This window comes from Eptesicus fuscus, chromosome 15 (assembly GCF_027574615.1).
Source record: "Eptesicus fuscus isolate TK198812 chromosome 15, DD_ASM_mEF_20220401, whole genome shotgun sequence".
In the NCBI taxonomy this organism is placed as follows: domain Eukaryota; kingdom Metazoa; phylum Chordata; class Mammalia; order Chiroptera; family Vespertilionidae; genus Eptesicus; species Eptesicus fuscus.
The window spans coordinates 5,367,954-5,394,350 of record NC_072487.1 but is presented as its reverse complement, the minus strand read 5'-3'; the positions used below and the strand labels follow the sequence as shown (position 1 = coordinate 5,394,350).

General features: G+C 43.5%; 2 long non-coding RNA genes across 2 annotated transcripts; both read left to right on the top strand.

The window, feature by feature from the left end:
* Positions 1–76: 76 nt before the first annotated feature.
* Positions 77–25,833, top strand: LOC129151623 (uncharacterized). Its single transcript, XR_008558258.1, has 3 exons — positions 77–88; positions 341–533; positions 25,693–25,833. It is a non-coding gene; the product is annotated as an uncharacterized LOC129151623 (long non-coding RNA).
* LOC114227418 (uncharacterized) lies at positions 10,784–18,455 on the top strand. The gene is made up of 3 exons (XR_003613454.2): positions 10,784–10,975; positions 15,966–16,083; positions 18,051–18,455. It is a non-coding gene; the product is annotated as an uncharacterized LOC114227418 (long non-coding RNA).
* Positions 25,834–26,397: the final 564 nt, after the last annotated feature.

Here is a 26,397-nt window from a genome sequence, read left to right as displayed (position 1 = left end):
TGCGCTAACGGCAGGGGGGGGGGGTCCCCAACTGCTGCGCGTGGGGCCTGGCATGGCGGCCTCCAGAGTCCGTTAGGTAAACAGGGAGGTAAGGGGCGCGCGGCCTCCTCACCCCTCAGGGGTCCCCCTCTTCTCCGCTGTTCACACGTGGGCTGTTTGCCCCCAGGTCTGTGTTCACCCCCACACCGCTCACTTCCGGTGGTGTGTCCCCTGGGAATGGATTCTAACTGGCTGTGCTGGGCGGGGCGGTCAGGGATGCGGGGCCTCCACTGGGTCCAGGAATGCCTGTGAGCTGTCCCCTCGGGGCCCCTTCCGTGTCCCCCGCTTTCTGAACACGCAGCTCCCGGCAGTTCTTCCGAATTGGAAAGCGTCCTCCGGTTCAGCAGGAAGCCGCCGCCTCATTGAAATGAGTGGACAGGGCGAAGCCTCCCCCCTCCGCACAGTTCACAGGCCTGCCTTCCCCATGGAGCCTCTCAGCCCGCGGTTTCCTTCACCCGCACCCGCCACTGAGGGAGCGGCCTTGCTGACCGACAGTAATGCCTCTGCCCCGAAGCCTGGGGTGGCGGGCAGGCCTGGGGTCTGTGAGGCCTGGGGTGGCGGGCAGGCCTGGGGTGTGTGAGGCCTGGGGTGTGTGAAGCCTGGGGTGGCGGGCAGGCCTGGGGTGTGTGAGGCCTGGGGTGGCGGGCAGGCCTGGGGTGTGTGAAGCCTGGGGTGGCGGGCAGGCCTGGGGTGTGTGAAGCCTGGGGTGGAGGGCAGGCCTGGGGTGTGTGAAGCCTGGGGTGGCGGGCAGGCCTGGGGTCTGTGAAGCCTGGGGTGGCGGGCAGGCCTGGGGTGTGTGAAGCCTGGGGTGGCGGGCAGGCCTGGGGTGGCAGGCAGGCCTGGGGTCTGTGAAGCCCGGGGTGGCGGGCAGGCCTGGGGTGTGTGAAGCCTGGGGTGGCGGGCAGGCCTGGGGTGTGTGAGGCCTGGGGTGGCGGGCAGGCCTGGGGTCTGTGAAGCCTGGGGTGGCGGGCAGGCCTGGGGTGTGTGAAGCCTGGGGTGGCGGGCAGGCCCGGTGTCTGTGAAGCCTGGGGTGGCGGGCAGGCCTGGGGGGTGTGAGGCCTGGGGTGTGTGAGGCCTGGGGTGGCGGGCAGGCCTGGGGTGTGTGAGGCCTGGGGTGGGGGGCAGGCCTGGGGTGTGTGAGGCCTGGGGTGGCGGGCAGGCCTGGGGTGTGTGAAGCCTGGGGTGGCGGGCAGGCCTGGGGTGTGTGAAGCCTGGGGTGGCGGGCAGGCCTGGGGTGTGTGAAGCCTGGGGTGGCGGGCAGGCCTGGGGTGTGTGAAGCCTGGGGTGGCGGGCAGGCCTGGGGTGGCGGGCAGGCCTGGGGTGGCGGGCAGGCCTGGGGTGTGTGAAGCCTGGGGTGGCGGGCAGGCCTGGGGTCTCTGCCTGTTCACTCGGTGGGGAATCTGAGGTGTGTATTCAAATGTGTGCTCGCTTTGTCTGCGGATGTCTGTGATCACGGGGAGGTCATGCCTGTTTTTGTGGGTGTGTAGGGTTGAGTGCTGTATTTGGAGGGTGTTGAGATGTAGTGCGTGATACTCAAGCAGTTGGTAGTAATGTGTTTGTCATTTGGTGTTTGCTGAAATTTACTCGTTTTGTTTTTCCCCCTTTGAATTCTGGGTTTTTTCTAATGGCCGATTTGGAAGGATTATCTGCATACACATAGGGCAATGTTAGGACAAGTGCAGGCGTTCATTTGCTTGGGTGTATGATCTGTGTTTTGTATTTGGGGAATGTAGACAGGTCATTGTGTATTCGGGGCATGTTGTAAAGTTATGTGTATTTTTGTGATCTACGCCTGTTTCAGTGTGCAGAGGGCAGGACTGTGACTCTTTTTAGGACTGATGGGTCTTGTATATGCGGGTGTAGTAGTGTTAGTACGATTTGATGTGGGTTGTGTGTGGCTGTATTCTGTAGGATGGAAGAGTTAATTCTGCGTGGGAATTTGGGAGTGTGGGGTTATGTATACGCAGGTAGTGTGGCATGAAGTGTACTTGGGACATAAGTATAGGGAGATGGGTTTGCATATTTGCAGTGTACTGGGTGTTTGTGGGTATATTTGGGGCTTGTGGAGAGTGTGTGTGTGGAGTTTACGTGTGTATTCCAGGGCCATGGCCGTTGGGAAGGATATTTGCTGGAGCTACGTGTTTGTATTTTTCAGTAGGGGCTCTAAGGCTTACATATTTTGGGTACCGAGTATGTGTGTATTTGACGGAGAGTGGGGTTTCTGTGCTTATACAGAGGAGTGGGAGGCTTGTATCTATGTATCAGAGGTGTGTGATAAGGTTATTTGTTAGTATTTGTGGATGTGAGAGCTAGGGGTAATTTGGAATTTGTTTCATATGTGGTTTGCTGGAGATATTTCTGCATGTCTTGGCCATGTATACTGGTATGTGCTTATATCTATCACCAGGTATTTGAATTATCAGTTTGTTCAGGGGTTCTCAGGTGTACTTAAAGTGTATTTCTTTGGAGAATACTAAAGTGTTTCTACAGGTATTTGGTAGTAGTTAGCAAGCAGTGGTCTGTATATTCAGAGTGATGCTAGAGAAAAAATGTGTATAGTGTGCTTTTGTTACATATTGCACAGGAGAGGTGATGAGGTTGTATTCTGGAGAGGTGGCATAATGTATAGTGTTTGAGGGGTCTATATATTCAGGGATTGGGAATATTTGCATGTGTGTGTGTGTTTCCATAGGTGTGTGAGTATTGTGTATGCACATTAATGAGAGTTAAGGAATTGTCAGTGCTTTTGTGTTTTGCATGTATCTATCTGAGTGTGTGGGGTGTATATTCATGAGTGGTTTGAGGTCTGTGTGTTTGGGATTTGTGAATGTGTCCAGAGGCTTGGGGTCCTCTTTGCATCTGTTCCAGAATGTAATGCTTGCAGAATTTGGTGGTGTTGCTTGTATGTGTCCTCTCAGTGTGTGTGAGGTGGACTTATATGTATTTGATAAGAAGAGGTTGTCAATGACTCTGTATGTATTTGAGTTCCTGGAGCTTATGGATGGGCTGTGTATTCTAGGGAATGTGAGAGTTCACTTTGTGTGTTTGGAGACAAAGAGATTGTCTAGGTTGTGTGTGTGTGTGTGTGTGTGTGTGTTTGTGTGTGTTTTCAGGAATCTTGGAGTGTGTGCATTTTAGGGCTGTGGAGTTGCATATGGATCCTTTTTGGGGTGACATACAAGACAGTTGTGTACTTGGTATTTTTAGAGAGTCTGAAGTACTCAGTATTCAGTGTGTATATCTGGGTGGTATGTTGGTTACTCATGTTTGCATACAGGCCCATATTGTGTGTGTATATAATTGTAGGTGTAGAATGTGAATATTCAGGATGATTAGGGTTTCCTTGGTAACAATTTAGGTACTAAGAGGTGGTCTATCTGTATATTCAGGGAGAGTGAAGGTAGAAATGTACATGTGTGTTCATATATGTAAATAAATTTTTGTTTATATATCTGGGTGGGAGTGGAGCTTTCTACTCCGGTTGTAAGTGCATTGTACACACATAATCATACGATGGGATGAGGTGCGCTGGAACTGGCTCATTCCAGCTTGGGATAGTTGATGTTGCATATCTCTCTGGGGCTCTGTTCATCAGGTGGGTAGCTTGAAATTAGTCATGCTGGGAATATTTGTACCAGGTACGCACCACAAATGAAGTCTTTCCTGCATCCTCCTGAGAGTGGTCAGCACCCCACTTGTGTGTGTGTGTGTGTCTGGATGCATGTGTGTGTGGAGCAAGAATATTCAGGTATCAGTGGGCATATGCATGGGAGGCTCTCTGTGAATGCAAGTGAGGCATCTGGGGCTGTGGGCCCTCCTATGTGTGCATGGACCCTGGTCATTCTGAATCATCGCATTGCTCTTAATCAGGTTGTTCCATTCTTTAGGGCCAAAGAACCCCATAGGTGTTGGTGATTTCTGGCCCCTCTTCCTACAGATGCATTGGGGTGTCTGTCCTTTAGGCTGGTGGACATTTCTTTATTCTTTAGCATTCGTATGGTCCTGGCATCGGGGGCCCTAGATGGGTGGACATGGTGGACAGATAGCCGTGCAGAACAGAACCGTCACAGGTGTACTGCTGGCCTGACAGGCCGCAGTCAGAAAGATGCGGGGAGGGGGCTTCCTGGACAGGAGGTCAGATGGTGAAGTGTTACCATTGGCAAACTCCCTAAGAGTCAGCTGGGCAGGTACTGGTGTTACTGACTCTTCTGGGCTAAGGTGGGTGGGCAGGGACAACTTTCACATGGGGTCCAGGTGGTGAGTTGTGTTGCGTATCAGGCTGGTCAGTGATGTCACTAGTTCTTAACCCACTTATCTCCATGGAAAGCTCGACCCTTTTGGATAAGAAGGACTTTAGGGGTCAGTGATATGACAGGGATGGAGGTGAAGAGGCTTTGTCCCTGAGGATGGCCAGGGGCTGACACCTGGAGAGACGGGGAGTCCCATTCTGAGGACATATATGACTCTGACATTTCCAAACACTTTAGACATGCTCTCCTTTGTTTTCTGAAGGCCCAGGATGATTCTGGCACTGAGATGAATCTCTTCTCAGCCTCATGTTTCACAGATAGGATGACATGACCCTCTTTTCTCTATTCCGTGTTGATTTGCAAACAACCAGAGGGAACCACATGATGAGTGTAGCCACCAGCTGACCCACCAGCTGCCTCCTACCTCTCTTAATCCCTCCCAAGAATTTATTGGGTCTTCCTTCCTTATGGTGAGTCTCCTTCTGGTCTTTTCTCTCCCATGGTGAATCCTCCTGCCAACAGAATGTACCCCTAACTTGCTTGAATGCCCCCAATAATTGCTTGTCTGAGTATAAGCAGATTCCTAGTAGCTTTCACTGTCTTCTTCATAACCTAGCCCCAATAAAATGACATTGTGTTGTACTGATCACATTGTGGGTTGTTACCAGAAGGGAGCCAGGCCTAGTTTTATATTTTGAAACATTACATATTTAAATAAACATGCAGTATAATGTATACAAGGTAGATGTTCTTGGCGGCAGGGTGTGGGGACATTTGTTGAAAATTTTTTTTGCTTTGGTTCTGAAATGGGAAGGCACGGCTCTGAGTTTTATGGGTGAGGAACAGGAGTACCTTTATATCTTGAATCAGCACTGAAAATTCCCCACCAGGTGCAATTAATGCAAAATGCTAGAATGGCTGGGCTTAGACAGAGCTGTTTTTTCTGGGGTTGATATTTTTTGGAGTGTAGTCATTCCCCTGTCTCTCCATTGACAGAAGGAATCTTCTGTTCTTTTTTAAAAAATAATTTAAGAAAATGTTTTATTACAGTTGCCATACAATTATTATATTAGTTTCAGGTGTACAACATGGCGATGAAACATTTATATAACTTACAAATTGATTACCTCGATAGGTCTAGTACCCATTTGACACCATAAGTAGTTCTTACAATATTATTGACTTTATATCCCCGTGGCTGTTTTTATAACTGGCAATTTGTAGATATTAATCCCTTCCACTTTTTTACCCATCCCTCCAACCTCCCTTCAAAATGTTCCCAGCACCTATGAATTTACTCCTGTTTTGTTTGTTGGTTAATTTTGTACTTTACATTCCACATGTAAATGAAATCACATGGTACTTGTCCTTCTCCATCTGACCTATTTGGCTTAGCATAATGCCCTCTAGTTCTACCTATGTTGTTGCAAATGGCAAGATTTCATTCTCTCTTTTGGTTGAGTAAAATTCCATTGTTTGCAGTACCACACCTTCTTTATCCATTCATTTATTGATGGAAACTTAGGTTTCTTCCATGTCTTGGCTATCCTGTATAATAAAAACCTAATATGCTAATTGTCCAGTTGTCTGGTTGAACGTTCAACCAATCAAAGTCTAATCCTATATAATAAAAGGCTAATATGCAAGTAGACCGAACTGCGGAACAACTGAGCTACCAGTTGCTATGATGTGCGCTGACCACCAGGGGGTGTTTACGGAACATGGTGGGCATCGGCCTTGGTGGGATGGTGGGGCAGGTGAGAAGGGGTGCCAGACCAAGGCAGGGCACTGGTTGCTGTCACTGAGGCAAGACTCTGGTGGTTACTGAAAATTCTTTGCTCCCCCACGCTGTGGTCCCATCTGGCGCTCACATCTGCTGCTGGCGCTGACCCTGCTCGCACCTGCTGATGGCGCCTGGCACCGGCCCTGATTGCTTGGCGCCATCAGCAGGTGCGAGTGGTGGCTGCTGGCCCCAATCGCCCCCAGCGCTTCTCCACTCCCCCACTCTCCCCTGCTCCTGAGGGGCAATCAGAGCAGTAGCCACCACTTGCACCTGCTGCTGGTGCCGGCCCCAATTGCTCCACACCATCAGCGGTTGTGAGTGGGTCTGGCGCTGTCAGTACATGGGAGTGGCGTTAGCGGGAGCGGGGCTGCTGGCAGATAGGAGACCAGGGCCGTTGCAGGATGGGCCGTGCCGGGGCACGGAGGATGGGCTGAGACCTCCCCCTGTGTCCACTGCAGCTTTGTGGCCCACAGTTCCTTTCAAGGTGCATGAATTCGTGCACTTGGCCCCTAGTATACTAATGATATGCTAAGACTACTCAACTGCTCACAATGACGTGCACTGACCATCAAGGGGCAGTTGACCAGTTACTATGATGTGCACTGACCACCACGGGGCAGACGCTCCGACTGGTAGGTTAGCTTGCTGCCGGGGTCCAGCTGATCAGGATTGAGTGAGACAGGCCAAACATGCCCTGGAGCCCTCCCTCAGTCCCTTCCTGGATGGCCAACCTCCCCCATCCCTCCCTGGCCCTGATCATGCAATGGTGGGGTCCCTTGGCCTGGACTGTGCCCTCTTGCAATCTGGAACCCTTGGGGGATGTCGGAGAGCTGGTTTCAGCCCCATCCCGCAGGCTAGCCCGAGGGACCCCACTGGTGTATGAATTTGTGCACTGGGCCTCTAGTTGTAAATAAAGCTGCAATGGACATAGAGATGCATATATCTTTTAGAATTAGTGTTTTGTGTTCCTTAGAATAAATACTGAGAAGTGGAATTGCTGGGTCCTCCTTGTTTCTTGTTATAGCTGTTGATTTAAAGTGTATTTTGTGAGATATAAGTATTGTGATCCCACTTTCTTAAAATTACCATTTGCATGAAATATCATTTTTCATTTCTTTACTTTAGATCTGAAGGAGGTGTCTTATAAGCAGCATATGTATGGGTCTTGCTGTCTTATCCATTTAGCCATCCTTTGTCTTTTTATTGGAGCATTTAACACATTTACATTTAAAGTAATTATTGATAGGTATGTAGTTGTTGCCATTTCATTATTCATACTAGAGGCCCGGTGCATGAAATTCATGCATGGGGGAGGGGTGTCCCTCAACCCGACCTGCACCCTCTCCAATCCAGGAGTCCTCAGGGGATGTCCTACTGACGGCTTAGGCCTGCTCCCCATGAGGTGTGGGCCTGAGCCGCAGTCTGGCCTCCCTCTGTAGGAGGCGACTGGCTGATCAGGGGAAGGTGTTGCCCCCATCACCCTGCTGCTGCTGCCACTGCTGGCCACTGCAGCCGCCAAGGTGTTTTCATCAACAAGGACTCCAGTCCCTTCACCACAAAAAAATGACCACTTTGTTGAGGCATTTTCAAGATGTCTCTTCATAGGATATGACATTTCTTTCTTTTTTTATCCTCATCTGAGGATATTTTTCAATTGATTTTTAGAGAGCGTGGAAGAGAGAGGAAAAGACAGAGAGAAACATCAATGTGAGAGGGACACTTTGATTGGTTGCCTCCTGCATGAGCCCTGACGTGGGCCCTGGCCAGGGTGGAGCCTGCAACCTAGGTACATGCCCTTGACCAGAATTGAACCTGGACCCTGCAGTTGGCAGGCTGAGGCTCTATCCACTGAGCCCAACCAGCTAGGGCAGGATATGACATTTCTTAGCCCCTCCAGCAGTGGACCTTTGTTTTTTCCTCCAGGAATTAGGTGGAAAAACCCTAGATCACCTTCTTGGATTCTTATTACCCAAGTTACCAAGAACACTGAGAGTGGCATATGGGGACCTTACCCAATGAGCGGTCAGAAAAGGTGTTTCTTCTGCAGCTCACACACAGAGGCAGGACTGCCAGCATGCGTGGCTGGCAGCCCCTGTTCTCTCTGGGCCTGCGCCATCCGTGGCTTGCCTCACTGCGCACACAGTCCCCTCACGCCCACCTGCGCGCGCAGCATCCTCCTGAGCAGTCGTGACCTTACGGCGTCCTGGCTAATTTGCATATTACATATATATATATATATATATATATATATATATATATATATATTCACCTCCACCCACACCCACACCTTTTTTTTCTTGACTCTTTTTAACATTTATAATACTGTTGGGTGATGATTAACTCCTGCTTTTTCTTTTCTGAAAAGCTCATATCTCTCCTTCTATTCTAAGTGATAGCCCTGCTGAGTAATCTGGATATAGGCCCTTGCTTTTCATCACTTTGAATATTTGGTGCCAGTCCCTTCTACTTTGCAAAGTTTCTGCTAAGGAATCAGATGATTATGGTAGCTCTGTTGCAGGTAAGTAGTTGTTTTTATCTTGCTGCATTTCAGATTCTCTCCTTGTTTTAACTTTTGCCATTTTACTTATGATGTATCTTGGTGTGGGCCTCTTTGGGCTCATCTTCCTAGGGACTGTGCACTTCCTTGTCTTGTGTATCTATTTCCTTCACCAGGTTAGAGAAATTTTCCATTTGTACTTCTGTAAATAGTTTTTTAATTCCTTATACTCTTTCTTCTTCTTCTGGTACCACTGTGATCTGAATGTTGTTATGCTTGATATTGTCCCAGAGGTCTCTTAAGCTATCAGCATTTTAAAAAAATTATATCCTTATTGCTGTTTTAATTGGGTATTTTCAGCTACCTTGTCTTCCAAATTGCTGATTTGATCCTCTGCTTCATCTAATCTACTCTAGATTCACTCTAACGTATTCTTCCCTCGCAGCCCCCGCTTCGTCTGGAAGGACTTCTGGTCTAATTAGCATATTACACTTTTATTATTATAGATATGCATTACCCATGGACACAGATAATAGGGTGTTGAAGGCCTGGGGTGGGGTGCAGGATCCGGGTAGATGGGAGTAATGAAGGAGAGGGGGTGGTTAAGAGGGGGCATCAGTAATACTCTCAACAATATCTTTAAAAAAGAAGTAAAATTTTAAACAAGATCATAATTGCATAGACTGCTTATTTAACATAGAGAATTCTGCAATATAAATTACCACAAACTTAGCATCTTAAAACAATACATATTTATTACCTAAGCATTCAGTTGCCAGACTGAAATCCAGTGTTGCAAGGTTGCAGTCTCATCAAAGGGTTGACTGGGGAAACATGCTTTCAAGCTCCCTCAGGTTATTGGCAGAATTCATTTCCTTGCAGCCATAAACTGAGGTTCCTGTGTTCTAGCTGTCAGCAGTGGGTTCTCTCAGCTCTTAGAGGCCCCTTTCATTCCTTGCCATGGGGTCCTCTCGATAGCCCCTCTCACACCATGGCAGCTTCTTCAAAGCCAGCATGGGAGAATTATTATCATGTTTAATGGTAGCATATTATACATATATACTCTGTGGATATAATTTTACTATCCTCTGTAGATGGGTTTTCTAATTTTCTTTATTATAATACATATTTGGGACTTCTCCAAAATTGCTGAGTCAAATGGTATGCACTTTTAAAAGTTTTTTTCATATTGCAAAATAGAAATCTAATCTCATGATACTTTTAGGAAGAATGTATGAGAGTGCCAGTTTGTGTATATACTGTCAAACACTGGCATTATCCATAAATTTAAGTTTTGCTAATTTAATGGTGAAAAAAAAATCTCATTATTTTATTATTTTTAAAAATATATTTTATTGATTTTTTACGGAGAGGAAGGGAGAGGGATAGAGTTAGAAACATTGATGAGAGAGAAACATCGATCAGCTGCCTCCTGCACACCTCCTACTGGGGATGTGCCCGCAACCAAGGTACATGCCCTTGACCGGAATCGAACCTGGGACCCTTTAATCTGCAGGCCGATGCTCTATCCACTGAGCCAAACTGGTTAGGGCTATCTCACTATTTTAATTTGTATTTATTTGGTGAGGTCAAATATTTTTATATAGTACTGAACATTGTGTTTGTGAATTGTCTTTTCATGACTTTTGCTCATTTTGCAATTGCAGAAGTACTTCATATGCTAAGTACTCTGTGGATTGCAAATATTTCTTCTGATTTGCTTGCTAATACTAGTATTTTGGGGAATTGTTGATCATATAAAAGTTTATAATTTTTAAAAAAATATATTTTATTGACTTTTTACAGAGAGGGATAGAGAGTTAGAAACATCAATGAAAGGGAAACATCGATCAGCTGCCTCCTGCACACCCCCCACTGGGGATGCGCCCGCAACCAAGGTACATGCCCTTGACCGGAATCGAACCCGGGACCCTTGAGTCCGCAGGCCGACGCTCTATCCACTGAGCCAAACCGGTTTCGGCAAAGTTTATAATTTTTTATAAGTCACTTCTATTGGTCTCTTTCTTAATACTTTTTGCCTTTGAGGTCATGCTTAGAAATATCTTCCCATCTAAGAGATATACAAAGTTTCCTGCATTTGTGCTTCGAAAATATAGTGTCATTTTACATTTAAGTGTTAATTGTTCAGGAATTATTGTACTAAAAGATTTGTTGATTGGTTTAGTGAAGACCATGACAAGTGTTTTGTGGCTCTCTGAGTGCTTTTATTTCCAGTAATATCCACTTTTTTCCTGAAATTTTATGGAAACGTGTCACTAGTCCTGTGACTTATGAGATGACTTACAGATGAAATTGACAACATGAATAAATGAACATGATTGACCAGGAGGACTTGAGACAAGAATCAAACCACAAAAGCCCTTAAAAGGAGATTCCAAAATGGTGGTAAGTGGAAACTAAACTGATATGCTCCCAGGACCAAACTGGAATTACAGCTAAAATACAGAAAAATCATCCTGAATAATCAACTGAAGACTAGCTGTAGAGAACCCTGATAACCAAGGACAGAAAGTGGAAACAGCATAGAGAATAGTAGGAAGTGCTGAGGTACAAAAGGGCTGGCCAGGCTCCCTCAGACATCAGCTGAAGTTCTGGAGGGATAGCTTAGTGGTGCAGAGTTTCCACTAACAAGTCTGGGATCTAAACCCCAAGCTGGGCCCCCCAGCCCAGAGCACCAGAACTGAGAAAGGTGCCCACATATAACACCTGTCAGTGAAAAGCAGCAGGGTTGAAGCAGCTGGAAATGCAGGTACCCTCTTAAAAGGCCAATGCAGAAAATTTCCGGTGCAGCCACTCATCTTGGGCTCTGGCAGAGGGAGGGCAGAGAGGACAGGAGCTATGTGAGCAAAAGCCAGTGTTGGGGGCTCTGGAATTAGAGCTCAGAAGGTAGACACCCTGGTTTCCTGTGCTGACTCATTCCCTCATACTGCAGAGGACATCTTTCTGCAGCAGACCTTTACCACCCTTGCAGCTTTTGCCTGGGGAGGGGTAGAGTAATTGCCCCACTCTATTAGAAAACCTCTCACCACACCCTGTGGTCCATAGCCTGAAGTTAATCAAGATTGAATAACAATCAGACTGCAGGCAGAGGTGGGTCTCTGGAGGCTTTGAATCTTTGCCTGATCTAATTCAGGGTCCAAGGCTAGGAAAAGCAGACCTTGGTGCACATCTTGGTTCTTTCCAAAGGCACCCATCCTAAGTAGAGGGAGCCAAAAGCTGTGGAATGCTGGTAGCTCCAAAGAGGGGTACTCATGGGCAGTCAGAAACAGTGTCTGACACTGTCATGCACTAGAGATTGGGAGTCGTAGCAGATCTACCTAAAATATAGATACAAACACAAATAGGCAGCCAAACAGGGAGACAAAAAACAAAAAAAAAAACCCAAATGAAAGAATAAGAGAATTCTCCAGAAGAAGAGCTAAATAAAATGGAGATAAGAAATTTATCAGACATACAGTTCCGAATAACGATGGCAAGGATGCTCAACAGCATGAGAAAAGATATGGTAACTATGAAAAAAAACACCAGTTGAAAATGAAGAATGGCATAGCACTAACAAAGAACATAGCAAAAGGAACACACGGCAGATTAGGAGAAGCTGTGGATTGGATCTGTGAATTAGAAGACAGGGTAGAAAAAAATCACTCAAGCAGAGAACCAAAAAGAAAAAAACAATTAATTGGTCAGGATGCATGCAGGAGGCAACCAATAGGTGTGTTTCCCTTGCATTGATATTTCTCTCTGTTTATCCCTCTCTTTTCCACTCTCTCTAAAAATCAATGGAAAAATATCCTTGGGTGAGGATGAAGAAAAGAAAAAATAAACAGGACAGCTTAAAGAGCTGTGGAACATGAACATAACAGTATTTGCATCATAGGAGTGCCAGAAGGTGGAGTAAGTGAGCAAGGGATACTGAATGTGTTTGAAGAAACAATGGCAGAAAACTTCCCTAACCTGCTGAAGGAAAAAGTCATACAAGTTCAGGAGACACAAAGAGTCCCAAGCAAGAAGAACCAAAAAAGGCCCATGTCCAGAGACATCATAATTAAAATGCCCAAATTTAAAGACAAAAAGAGAATCTTAAAGGCAGCAAGAGAAAAGCAAACTGTTACCCTCAAAGGAGCTCTCATAAGGCTGACACCTGATTTCTCATCAGAAACTCTACAGCCCAGAAGGAAATGGCATGAAGTACTCAAGGTAATGGAAAGCAAGGATCTGAAACCAAGATTACTATGTCCAGCAAGGCTATCATTTAAAATAGAGAAATAAAGTGCTTCCCAGACAAAAAAAAAAAAAAAAAAGGCTAAAGGAGTACATCACCACCAAGCCAGCATTACAAGAAATGCTATAATGAGAAGAAGAAATAGAGAGAGAAACTTAGGCATACAGAATTAAAATGGCAATAAAGAAGTACCTATCAATAATAACCTTAAGTGTAAATAGATTAAATGCTCCAATCAAAAGACATAGGGTAGGTCAGTGGATAAGAAAACATGACCCAAATATGTGCTGTCTACAAGAGACCCACCTCAGAACAAAGACTCACACAGAATGAGAGTGAAGGGATGGAAAAAAAATTTTTTGAAGCAAATGGAAAAAAAAAAAAAAGCTTGGGTAGCAATACTCATATCTGACAAAATAGACTTCAAAATGAAGGCTATAACAAGAGACAATAAAGGTGACTTCATAGTCCTAAAGGAATCAATATTACAAGAGGATATAACCCTGGTAAACATATGTATCCAATGTAGAAGCACATAAATATATTTTTAAAAACCTTCCAAAAGACTTTAAGGGAATGATCAACAGCAATACAGTCATAGTAGAGGACTTTAACACCCTGCTGACTTCACTGGGTAGATCTTCCAGACAAAAAGTTAACAAGGAAATAGTGACTCGAAATGACACGCTGGATCACATGGATTTAATTGATAATTATAGAATATTTCACCCCAGAGCTGCAGATTATACATTCTTCTCCAGTACACATGGGTCGTTCACCAAGATAGACCACATATTAGAACAAAAAACAAGTCCTACAAGTTCAAGAAGATTAAAATCATATCAAGCATCTCAGATCACAGTGGAATGAAATTAGAAATCAACCACAGTAAAAACATTCAAACACATGGAGGCTAAATAGCATGTTATTAAACAGTGAATGGGTTACCAATGAGATCAAGAAAGAAAAATAAAACTTCCTGGAAACAAATAAAAATGAACACACAATAACTCTAAATCCCTGGGACACAGCAAAAGCAGTTCTGAGAGGGAAGTTCATACCACTAGAGGCCTACCTCAAAAAAAACAAGAAAAAGTAATAATAAACTATTTAACCCTACAACTTAAACAACTTAAGGAATTAGAAAGAGAACAACAAAAAGAGCCCAGAGTAAGTAGAAGGAAGGAAATAAATATTAGAGCAAAAATAAATGGCATAGAGACAAAAAGTAAAATAAAAATAAATGAAACCAATGCTGGTTCTTTGAAAAAATAAAAATAAACAAGATTGATGAACTTTTAGCCAGACTCATCAAGAAACAAAGAAAGAGGACCCAAATAAAGTCAGAAACAAAAGTGGTGAAGTAACAGTTGACATCAGAGAAATACAAAGGATTGTAAGACAATACTATGAGCCAACAAGCTGGACAATGTGAGTGAAATGGACAAATTCCTAGAAAAATACAATCTTCCAAAACTGAATCAGCATGAATAAAAAAAACCCGAATAGCCCAATAATAATGGATGAAATTGAAGCAGTAATAATAATTTAAAAAAAAACTGCTAGCAAACAATAGCCCTGGTCCAGATGACTTCACAGAGGAGTTTTAACGAACATTCAAAGAACTAATACTTGTCCTCCTCAAACTACTCCCAAAAATCCAAGAGGAAGGAACACTTCCAAGCTCTTTTTATGAGGTCGGCATTATCTTAATTCCAAAACCAGATAAAGACACTACAGAGAAAGAATTACAGGCCAATATCCCTGATGAACATAGATGCAAAAAACCTCAACAAAATATTAGCAAATCGGATACAGCAATATATTTAATAGATCATACACCATGATCAAATGGGATTTATTCCAGGGATGCAAGGCTGGCACAATATTCTCAAATCAGTAAACGTAATGCATCACATAAACAAATTGAAAGACAAAAATCACATGACCATATCAATAGACGCAGAAAAAGCATTTGACAAAACCCAATACCCATTTTTGTTAAAAACTCTCAGCAAAGTGGGAATAGAGGGATCATACCTCAACACAATAAAGGCTACGTATGACAAACCTACAGCCAACATTATACTCCATGGGCAAAAACTAAAATCATTTCTCCTAGGAACAGGAACAAGAGAGGGATGTCTGCTTTCACCACTCTTAATCAACATAGCACTGGAAGTACTAGCCACAGTGATCCAACAAGCAGAAAACATAAAAGGCATTCAAATTGGAAAGGAGGAAGTAAAACTGCCATTATTCGCAGATGACATGATATTGTACATAGAAAATCCTAAAGACTCCACCAAAAAACTAGATTTAATAAATGAATTCAGCAATGTAGCAGGTACAAAGTTAATACCCAGAAATCAATGGTATTTTTATATACCAATAATAAATTCTCAGAGAAACTAAATAAACAATTCCATTTACCATTGCAACAAAGAAATGAAGATACTTAGGAATAAACTTAGCCAAGGAGGTAAAAGACTTGTACTCAGGAAACTACAGGACATTGAAAAAAGCGATAGAGGAAGATATAAACAAGTGGAGGAATATACCATGTTCATGGATTGGTAGAATTAACATAATTAAAATGTCCATACTACCCAAATCAATCTATAGATTAAATGCAATCCCTGTTAAATTACCAATGTCATATTTCACAGATATAGAACAAATACTCCAAAAATTTATATGGAACCAAGAAAGACCATGAATAGTCAAAGCAAACCTGTCTGAAGGATGGCAGGGGTGAGTGGGTGGTGGGTGGGAAGAAATCAACCAAAGAATTTGTATGCATATGCATAACCCATGGACATAGACAATATGTTGGTGAATGCCTGAGGAGGGAGGGCGGGGCAGGCTAGAAGAGATCAATAGGGGAATAAAGGGGTATATGTAATACTTCCAACAATAAAGATTAAAACAAAAAAGCCCTTAAGAGGGCAGGGTGATCTTGCTACAACACAATTCCTGTAGAAAGCAATCATGTTGTGTTCAAGGGCACCGAGGTTTCTGTTGAGAAAGCAGTTGTTCATGCTGCAAGTGGGAAACCAAAGATGGCTAGGGAGTAGTGGCAGCTGAGACTGAACTTGAGCCTGGCTGGATTGTAAGGCAAGCTTCTCAGGTTTCCTCACTCTTTTTCCACAGTGAAATTCAGAGAAGACCCGTTCAATGGAAATTCTGGTCACCAGACAACCAAAGGAGCTTTTGTGAGCTTTGATGTCTCTTAAGTGAAGGAAAGTGTGAAATGAAGAAGCAAAAGCAGGTGAATTAGAATGCTTTGACTTGTTTTCTTGAGATTCCTAGCTCTTAGCACAGAGCAGGCTTAAGTAAATGCTAATTCCCAACCTCTTCCCCTGACCCATCCTACTTGTTTCAACCCCATCACTTTGCACAGTGACTGGCAAAGTTAGGCACTTAGTGAATGTTTATGGAATAAATGATTGGATGGTTTGAAGAAATAAACACATGGGCATTCAAGAGGAAGGTTAGTTACCTACATGCCAGCAATCACAGTAGCCCCTTTAATGGGTGCCCATTTCTACATTAAATGTTGTGCACACTTAGTTCATTTAATACTTATGATATCCCCACAAGATACAAATATTAGTATTCTCATTTTGCACATGAAGAAACAGAAGCTCAGAGAGGAACTAAAGTTATTCAATTAAGTGGAGAAATCAAGGTTTCAAACCCTGCACTGTCTGATTACAATGCCCAAGTAGTTTTCCTGTATCCCTTCATAGCCTCTAAAATATTCACAGATCACTATGGCAAGAAAACTCTAATCATTGTATAGGCATGTGTATACTCAAGGCATTTCAGATGGATGTTTATCTTCCCAAATGGACAAGGCCTACACCCACAGATTGTGCAAGTCACATGAGCTAGGGAGAACTCCTCAACCTTCCCAATTCCTTTGACTCAGCTCCCCTGAGAAGAAAGATGACAGATGGTCAGTGAGCTGCTCACTTCCTCAGCTGCACAGCTCTTTCCAGACCGGCTTGGAATTTGCTAGTGGCTCTAGGAGCTGTCATGTTCCAGCTCAGCTAGAGCCTTAATACCTGTTTATGAAATCTGTTCAAAAGGCAGCCACCACGTCAGTATAGTGGAAATCAGAGTGTACTGGAAAGACTGGTGGATGAAGGATAGGAGAACTGGGTTCCGGCTCACTGTTTTATTTGTTCACTCAGCGACTGCATTTTTGAAATATCTGTTATGTGTCAAGTGTGCTCTATTCTATGTATTTAGCAAGAAAGGGTTGAGGATATCATCACATAATGATTTCTCCTGCTGACATGCAAAGTAGGATTATTGTATGTAACTATCATCCTAAGCAAGTTAAATGAATGTCTGTGTGCTCCTGTCTCAGGAAATAAGCCACCCTGAAGGAAGAGAGAATGGGGCTCCCACAGATCTGTCTGCTGGCTGGCTTTCAGTGTTTCTTTTAGACAATGGAGAAGTTCCCCCTTGGTATTTTCAATTAAGAGAGTTATGATTTGTTATTATAACTCACAATTTCTGCCCTAGGGAATGTTCAAGAACAGGGTAGGGTAGCCAGGCTGTCTTTCCTGCCAAAACACTTGCCTGGTAATCTCCACTGTTCCTGCTCCAGTCAGTAGACTGTCCTCTGAGTTAAGCCCAACTCTAACGAGTGAACCATCTCTGTTTGGGGGTCCAGGGCTGTCTGGTCACTCCAGCCGAGGCAGTCAGCATTCTTGGTAGGAAGGAAGGGCTTTGTGGCTGCTATTCATTTCTTGGTGCCCTAAATTCCATCTCATTGTGACTAAAAGTATGGCTCACACTGCAGGAGAGGAAGCCCCTGGTCTGGCAGGTTGGAAGAGACAAATTTTCCTCTAACTTTAAGTACTTTGAGTGTAGTGGTGTCACACCTGTACATACTACTTCAACTAAACCCTGCCAGGTAGTATCTTATACCTGAAAACCACTTTTATGTTCATCTTGTCATTACCCCTTACAAAACCCCTGTCGCGTGTCTACTGTTCTTATTCTACAGATGAAGAAACAGGGGCTCAAATGTAATGATACTGTGAAATGCAGAGATGGAATGAGGTGGAGCTGGTGTCAGCCCCATGTCTGTGTGATGCCCAGGTCCTTGTGTATAGGCAGGATTCTAACTTCTCTTAAGAACTCCCCTCCCATTCCACCTCCATGCACACACCCTGTATAGTCCTTGGAACTGAATCTGATGGATTTTACTCTTATAATTAGGTTATATTACTTGGTACAGTTGATGTTAAGAAAAAGAGAGAACCCTACTGGGCCTAACCTAATTACGCCAGACCGGAGAGGTGAAGAATTTCCTCTAGCTGGTAGCAGCAGCAGAAGTCCGAGATTTGAAGTACGGGAAGGATCTGATGCCCTGTTTTTGGCTTGAAGGTGGAGGAAGCCATGTGGAAAGGACAGAGTGGCTTCCAGCAGCCAAGAGCCAGCAGTCAGCAAGGAAAGATGTCTTTGGTCCAGCAAGTGAGAGAACTGAGCTTGGGAGTGGGTCTTCCCCAGTGCCTCTAGGTGGGAATGCAGCCCGACTGATGCCTGAATTTCAGCCTTTTGAGACCCTGAGCAGGCAGCCAGGCACATAGGGCCAGGCTTCTGACCTGCGGAACCGTGAGCTAATAAATGGGTATTAAGTTAATGAGTCTGTGGTAATTTGCTCTGCTGCAGTAGAAAACTATTTTTCTTGTTAAATCTCAGGACTAGGAGCAAATATTTTAACTTTTGTTCTTCATTTTTGTTTGAAAGAGTTACATATGATCTTTAGGGTTCCTTCTAGCTCAGATGATTCTAAGGTTCTTAAATCAGTGTTTTTGTAAGGACTGAAATAAAATAATGCATATGAACGCACTTCAATCTTGAGAAAGTGTACCAATGAAAGAGAATAGTACTCAGTCTAATAATGTTTCTAGTCATCTGATGTCCTCCTGGAATCTTCTAGGTCAGTTTCCCATGAAAGTAATCTGTAGTTTAGGGCCACATCAGTGGACATACAGGGAAGAGAAAGAATTTCTGACTGCGGAGGACCCCCTCTTCTCTATGGCAGACGCCAGGGAGCACATGGAGGCAGAATGCCCTCCAGCATCCTACAGCTCCGGGAGGGGCTGTGGGAATGAGGTGCAGCGGAGTGTGGTGTCCTCCTGAAAGAGCTGTGACGGCAAAGTGATCTGGAGCTCCTGAGGAGGAGGGAGGCTCTGTCAGAGGCATCTATGAGCCTGGACTGCATTTTGAAGGTAAGTAGTTTCCCAGGCAGGTGGGGCTGGAGCAGTGCAAACAGAGGCCACAGCATGTGCAGAAGGTAGGTCACACTTGTGAAACTAAATCCCAGGTGGTATTGATTCAGAGGAACTTTTATTTGGCAGATTGTTGCTGGAGCACTTGGTGTGGAGAAGCAGGAAGGGTTAGGGTGCCTCTGTGTTCTGATCTGATATCACTTCTCTAACTTTCAGCCCACATCATCACTGCTCATTCATTCTGATTCTCGTGCACATGCCTTCTGGAGGATAGTTTTGTTGAACTTTACCTTTGCTGGTTAGAATTATCAGTTCAATAAGCACACACTGAATCTACCCTCATCTACAGGGCTGGAATCAGAATTGCTGGATTGCAAACTCCGCCAGGGCCAGAGTTCAGCCTTTCACATCTTGACATCACAAATTACTCAGCACAGTTTCTTGCACACAACAGATGCTCAGTGTCGGATTAAACTTAATTTGAGGTAAATTGAATTAACACATAAAAAAGGAGCAGAGATTATATCATATCTCTCTGATGGGTTGTGCTCAAGCTTTGTGCACACACCATACCTGAGTGGCCTCAAAGCACAGAGCCTGTTGGTTTGAGAGCACTTCTCCTGCTGCATTTGCATTGCAAGCCTTTGTTCCTGGCGCAAGTCCTTCAGTTGCCAGATGAGCTTGGAGGAAATCCCCTCTCCACACTAGATGCAAGCCATTCTCGTCAGTCCGGAGGCTGACTATGACTCCAGACAACTGCTCTGGGAGTTGGTAGTTAAATTACACAACAATTATGGGTTATAGTGTGAGACTAACTGAAGAATTATTAAGGTGGTTGCTAAGCATTGATAATTTCCTCTCACCATTATTTAGAATTAAAGATCAGACAAGATGAAAACTTGGTTGGTTGATCTTTTGTTTCTTTCTGGTGGGAAGATATTTCCCCTCTGAAATCTTTTAAGTTTCAATCTGGAAGAAACCTTATAGGTTATATATTTCTCTACTATGTAGTTTACTGTTAATTTATTGATTGAACAAATGTTAATTTTTGAGTGACTATTATGACTCAGAAACTGGACTGGCTTCTAGGTTTGAGCTGCAAATGGATCAGTGTGGTTCCTTACCTTATATGAGGCTTAAAATCTATAATTTAGACATTTCAAGAGTGTAAAGTATTCTGATTGCCAAGGGCAAGATTGTCTAGAAGTGTGGTCTCAGGAAACTAACCTAGTCCAGGGAGGTGAGATTCTCTAAGGAAGCAATATTTAGGTGATAACTAAAGGTAAATGTGAGTTACCCAGTGAAGGGAGGTGGGAGGGACTTCAGGCCAAATAAATAAACACATTCATGTAATACAGTACTATAAATATAAATAAATTTTAAAAGTCAAGGTTACGTCTTCCTCTATCTCTTTTTTCAGTGTCCTGTAGTTTTCCGAGTATATGTCTTTTACCTCCTTAGTTAAGTTTATTCCTAGGTATTTTAATTTTTTTGGTGCGATGGTAAATGGGATTGCTTTTTTAGTCTCTCTTTCTGTAAGTTCACTATTGGTGTATAGAAATGCCATAGATTTCTTGGCGTTAATTTTGTATCCTGCTACATTGCCAAATTCATTTATTACGTCTATTAGTTTTTTGATGGAATCTTTCAGGTTTTTTATGTACAATATCATGTCATCTGCAAATAAGGGCAGCTTCACTTCTTCTTTTCCAATTTGGATACCTTTTATTTCTTCTTCTTGTCTGATTGCAATGGCTAATACTTCCAGTACTATGTCAAACAAGAGTGGTGAGAGTGGGCATCTCTGTCTTGTTCCTGTTCTTAGGGGAAATGGTTTTAGTTTTTGCCCATTGAGTATGATATTAGCTGTGGGTTTATCATATATGGCTTTTATTATGTTGAGGTATGATCTTTCTATTCCCACCTTGTTGAGAGTTTTTATCAAGAAAGGGTGTTGGATTTTGTCAAATGCTTTTTCTGCATCAATTGATATGACTATGTGATTTTTATCTCTCAATTTGTTTATGCGATGAATCACGTTTATTGATTTGCGGATATTGTACCATCCTTGCATTCCTGGGACAAATCCTACTTGGTCATGTTGTATGATCTTTCTGATATACTGCTGGATCCTATTTGCTAGAATTTTGTTGAGGATTTTGGCATCTATGTTCATGAGGGATATTGGTCTGTAATTCTCTTTCATTGTGTTGTCTTTATCTGGTTTTGGTATTAGGGTGATGCTGGCTTCATAGAAGGAGCTTGGAAGTGTTCCTTCCTCTTGAATTTTTTGGAATAGTCTGAGGAGGATAGGTTTTAGTTCTTCCTTGAATGTTTGTTAAAACTCCCCTGTGAAGCCGTCTGGCCCCGGGCTTTTGTTTGCCGGAAGCTTTTTGATGACTGCTTCAATTTCTTCCATAATTATTGGCCTATTGAGATGTTTAGATTCTTCCTGATTGAGTTTTGGAAGGTTATGTTTTTCTAGGAATATGTCCATTTCCTCCAGGTTTAAATTTCTAAAGGAAAAAGCATGCTCTAAGTGGAGAAGGCAAGGGTTGAGATTTCAGACATGGACTGACCTCATTTATTTTACTGTGAATTGCGCCACCTTGTGGTAGTTAATTATCAATGCACATATTGTGTGTGAACAGGTTTTCTAAAAGTCCTAGTAGGTATTTTTTAAGCTGGAAGATCCCTTCTTTAAAATACAACTGTAACATAGGTTCCCAACTTTATTGAGAAAGATACATATGGTAATCTGCCTCCCCCTATGGGTCATGTTTTGGAAGGTATCTGTCAATCAAAATACAATTATTTGTCCTTCCCCACGCACACTCCATTATCTGGATAATCTTGGTTGCATTATTAAGTTGATATAGTACTATTTAAAACCAAAAACAAACAGTAACAGATAACCACTAGACTAAGTATGGTGATCACATTGTAAGGCATATATATCATATACCAACTATATTAAATTTTTTTAAAAAAATTTAAAAATACAAGCAAAAAAAGGGGGGAGATATTTTGTTTGTTTTATTTAGCCTTGTAAAACCACAGCTCTGCCTTAAAAAAAATCATCTCACTTCTCCGTGGACTATTTCCTTCTCAGAAAATGGAAATGGTAAAATTAGTATAGTAGCACCTACTTAAGTAACTGTGAGAAAGCATGAACTTCATATGTGGGCACTTAATAAATGTTTATTCTATAGCCCTTTTGTGAGCAAAAGTTCCATTTTATCATCTTACTGATCCCCATTCATATCACGGAGGGTCCCTGGGATCTCATTCTTGGAGTCTAACCCTGATTGAGTTCAACCTTCTTATTTTACAGATGAAGAAACCAAGACCCCAAAGAGAGGAAATGACCCCGTTATATTTCAATTTATTTGCAGTCATTATAAAGAAGCAGTTAGTGAAAAAAGGGCCTGGTGCCTCCTAAATATGCCCAATATGGCAGATGAGGAGTGGGCACTGGGCAAAGGCATACACTGCACTACAGAAGGAGGTGGAGACCAGACTAGGCAGGGCCTCCTGGGCCTTTTTACTTGTTTTGGTCTCTGTTCTGAGGTGTGGGGAACCAGTAATGTTCATTGTTGGTTATATTTGGAACATCTTGATAACTACATTTTTTACTTTTCATCTATATGTTTGGAATAGTCTAATCACAGGTTTGAAGTTAAAAAGTGTTATTGTGTAAGCTGATGTCAAGAAATTAAACTTTCTAATGAGGATAATTGCCAAAAGCAGTGAGGGTACATGGCGAGAGAGGTAGGTTGGGTGTGGACGGATACTCTTGACTGCAAGTGTTGTGACACTGGGCACACCACTGAGGAGTCCCAATCCTGGAAAAGTGTCTCACAGCAGTATTCTTAGCATAGATCATTATGGATCTCATCATTTTCAAACTAGCTGTGCCAGATGAAAATTTAATCTGTTTAAAGAACTTTAGAAATATGTTCTTAATGGGATTTCTTATTTGGTTTTCTTTTATTAAAAATCCTGAGGAATGAAGAGGGAGAATTTGAAGAACCCTGGGTCTAGAACCAGCTATAAAGCTGTGACCTCAGTATCACACTAAGAGTATCTTCCATTTATCTCCATCCCACACCTCTCTCCTATGTTCCGAACACTATATTAAAAGTCTATTAGACGCCTGTACTTGCCTTATCCCACAGGTACCTCCAACTCAACATTCTAAAACTGGTTTCTCGCGCTTTCCCCAAACTGCTTCTAGCTGAGTCCATAGAACTACCTTTGATCCATCAGCCAGGATTAGAAACCAGGATGCATCCTCTATCCTTCCTTTTCCTCCCTGCTCATTGGCCAGCCATCTTGTGGACTCCACCTCCTCAGAACCACCTGGGTTAACATGCCCTCTTCCACTTATGGTATGGCTGCCCTAATCTGAGTCCTCCACATTTGGCCCAGTGACTACACCTGCCTCCTGAGTGATTGCTCAGCCTCATCCGACTGCTTCAGTCCTCTGTACTGTCCTCCCAGGGAGCTTTCCACACTACACATCTGATCATTCCACTCCCTCTTCAAATGCCTTCTTTGCTTCCACATTCTTCAAAAATCCATACTCCTTAGGGTGACATGCAAAGTGCTTCATGATATTGCCCTGCCTGTGTTCCTAGCATCATGTCTCCCACCCTCTTCCCTCAATCCTGAAATGTATTTATGCAATCTTTGGGCAGCTTTTCAGATATACCCAGCCCTCCCAAGAAGCCTTCTCCCTCCACTCCATCCTTAGGAATATATAATCGCATTATGTTATATACACAATGTGCTTTTACACACATAATCATGTAACTCTTTTCAAAAGCTATGTCAGGTAGATTTGTACTCATGGTATAGACAAGGCTCAGGGAGTTGCCTTGTCCAAGGTCACACAGCTAGTTAGTAACAACTGGGACCGTACCCAGCTGTTGCCCTCTTAAGCTGTGACAGGCTGTCATCAAGAAAGTGGGGCCAGAAGAGAAATCTTCCTGCTGGCCACCGCACCGGCTCATTCTGATCTGGCCTAGCGGGAAACCTGTGTAGTCCAGCATTTCAGGCTGGGGAATTCATATTAAGCTCTGAAAAATGTCATTTCTCCTGACATTTCTGGAAGACATGAAAGCCAATTATAACCAGTGGCTTTGTTGGTTAATTCATTACCTAATTAATGTTAATGGTCAATGAAAGAAGTTGGCTAAGGAAAGTGGGAACAGAGCTTTTTCCTGATGCTTTCAGGGACTGTGGCTTGGAGCTTGGGGCAAAGAGTATGTTCAGAACAAAAAACTTTTCTCTCAAAACAGATATTGGAGTCCTGATTGAGTCAGTGATGTGAAATGAAAGCCTGTGGGTGAATGAAGACAGGGCAGGACTCAATCTCTCTCTGGGATTTCCATGACTATTGTGATTTGGCACACAGAAAACAGATGGTTCAGGGTCAGACTCCAGTGGGAAAGCTGGGTGGATTTCTGCCTCCCTGTGCTCTCTGTCACATTTAGGGAAAGGGAAGGAGGATTTAAGGTCTTCTCTGCTGGTGGGTGTCCTGTTTACTTGCTTTGTCTTCTTACACTTGTCGTATCTAGTTAATGAACAACTATATATTGCATAATAATGTATCAGGTGCAGTTCTAAACACCTTACAAACTACTCCATTTAGTTTGTATGCTCAGGGACAGGGCATATCTCACCCTTGTGCTCCTAGTAATGTAGTAGACTCCAGGTAGTATGGATTTGCCTCGATTGTCAAACGTGTTTTAGAGAACTTAAGAAGAGAAGGAAGCCTAGTGTACTTACCCATACTTTTACTCTTTCTATTTTTTTCTTCCTTCTTGATGTTCCAACATTCCTTCTTTTACTATTTCAGTCTCAAAGCCTTCTTTTAGGATTATATCTGCTGCTGACAATTTTAATGGTCTTTCCTCTAAGAATGTATTGATTTCTCCTTTAAAAATATATATTTTATTCATATTTTAACAGAGGAAGGGAGAGGGATAGAGAGTTAGAAACATCAATGAGAGAGAAACATCGATCAGCTGCCTCCTGCACAACTCCACTGGGGATGTGCCCGCAACCGAGGTACATGCCCTTGACCGGAATCGAACCTGGGACCCTTCAGTCCGCAGGCCGATGCTCTATCCATGAGCCAAACCGGTTAGGGCTTGATTTCTCCTTTATTCCTGGAGGATATTTCACTGGATGTTCACCATTTTTTCCTTACAGTACTTGAAGCGTGCATGTGTCCTTGGGTTTTGCTTGTCTAATAGTATCCTTACCATCTGACCATAACCCCATAGGACAGAGCTACACTTGGCTGTCTATGGGTGTCCCCAGTACCGCACTTCCTACAGGTCTAGCACCCCAGGTAGTTTCTGAGTGAATGTGTTTGCAGATGAGCAATGTGAGGTTTAGAGAGGTGAAGTCATATGGTCAAGGCTATATAGTGCTTGTTATGGGCTGAGTTTGCAAAAAATATAAGCTGAAGGCCTAAGCTCTGGTACTCTTGAATGTGACCTTATTTGGAAATAAGGTATTTGCAAGTGATCAAGTTAAAATGAGGACATTAGAGTGGACCCTATCCAGTATGACTGCTGCCTTTAAGAAGAGAAACACAATATAGGCTCTCTCAGATACACAGAGACCGTTTGACCACAGAGGCGGAGATTGGAGTTACACTGCTGCAAGCAAAGGGATGTCAAGAACTGCCATACACCACCAAGAGCTCAGAGAAAAGCCTGGAACAGATTCTCCCCTGGATCTTCAGGAGTGCAGTCCTGCCCCCACTTTGATTTCAGACTTCTGGCTTCCAAAACTCCAGGAGAATAAATCTCTATTGTCTTAAACCACCCAGCTGTTGTCCTTTGTTGTAGCAGCCCCAGGGCACTGCTACAGTGGTTAAGTTAATAAGTGGTAGAGTCAGGATTAAAACACAGGCTAGCTTGGCTGTAAATTTTCTGAAATGCCACTTTCTGTTTGGATGATTTCCAACAAATTATACCACATCTCTGTGTCTGTTTCCTTGTGTGTAAAATGGTCTTACTAATAAAACATGCTTCATGGAATTGCCCCGAAGCTTCAACGACATTTGATGTTTGCTGGTATGGGCCATCCCACAGAGCTCTGGTCGGGGTGAGGAAGTGTGACCTCCTGGCACCTGGAAGAGCCATGAGGAAATGCCAACGAGAAGGGCAAAGGCCATCTGAAGTTAGAGGACAGAACTGCTGGTGCAGCTAGAGGCAATGCCGAGAGAGAATTATGTCCCAGAGCATCAGATCACTGGGTTGGAGTCTCAAGGTGAGAATGCAAGCAAACCCATGCAGGTATCTGAGGATGCA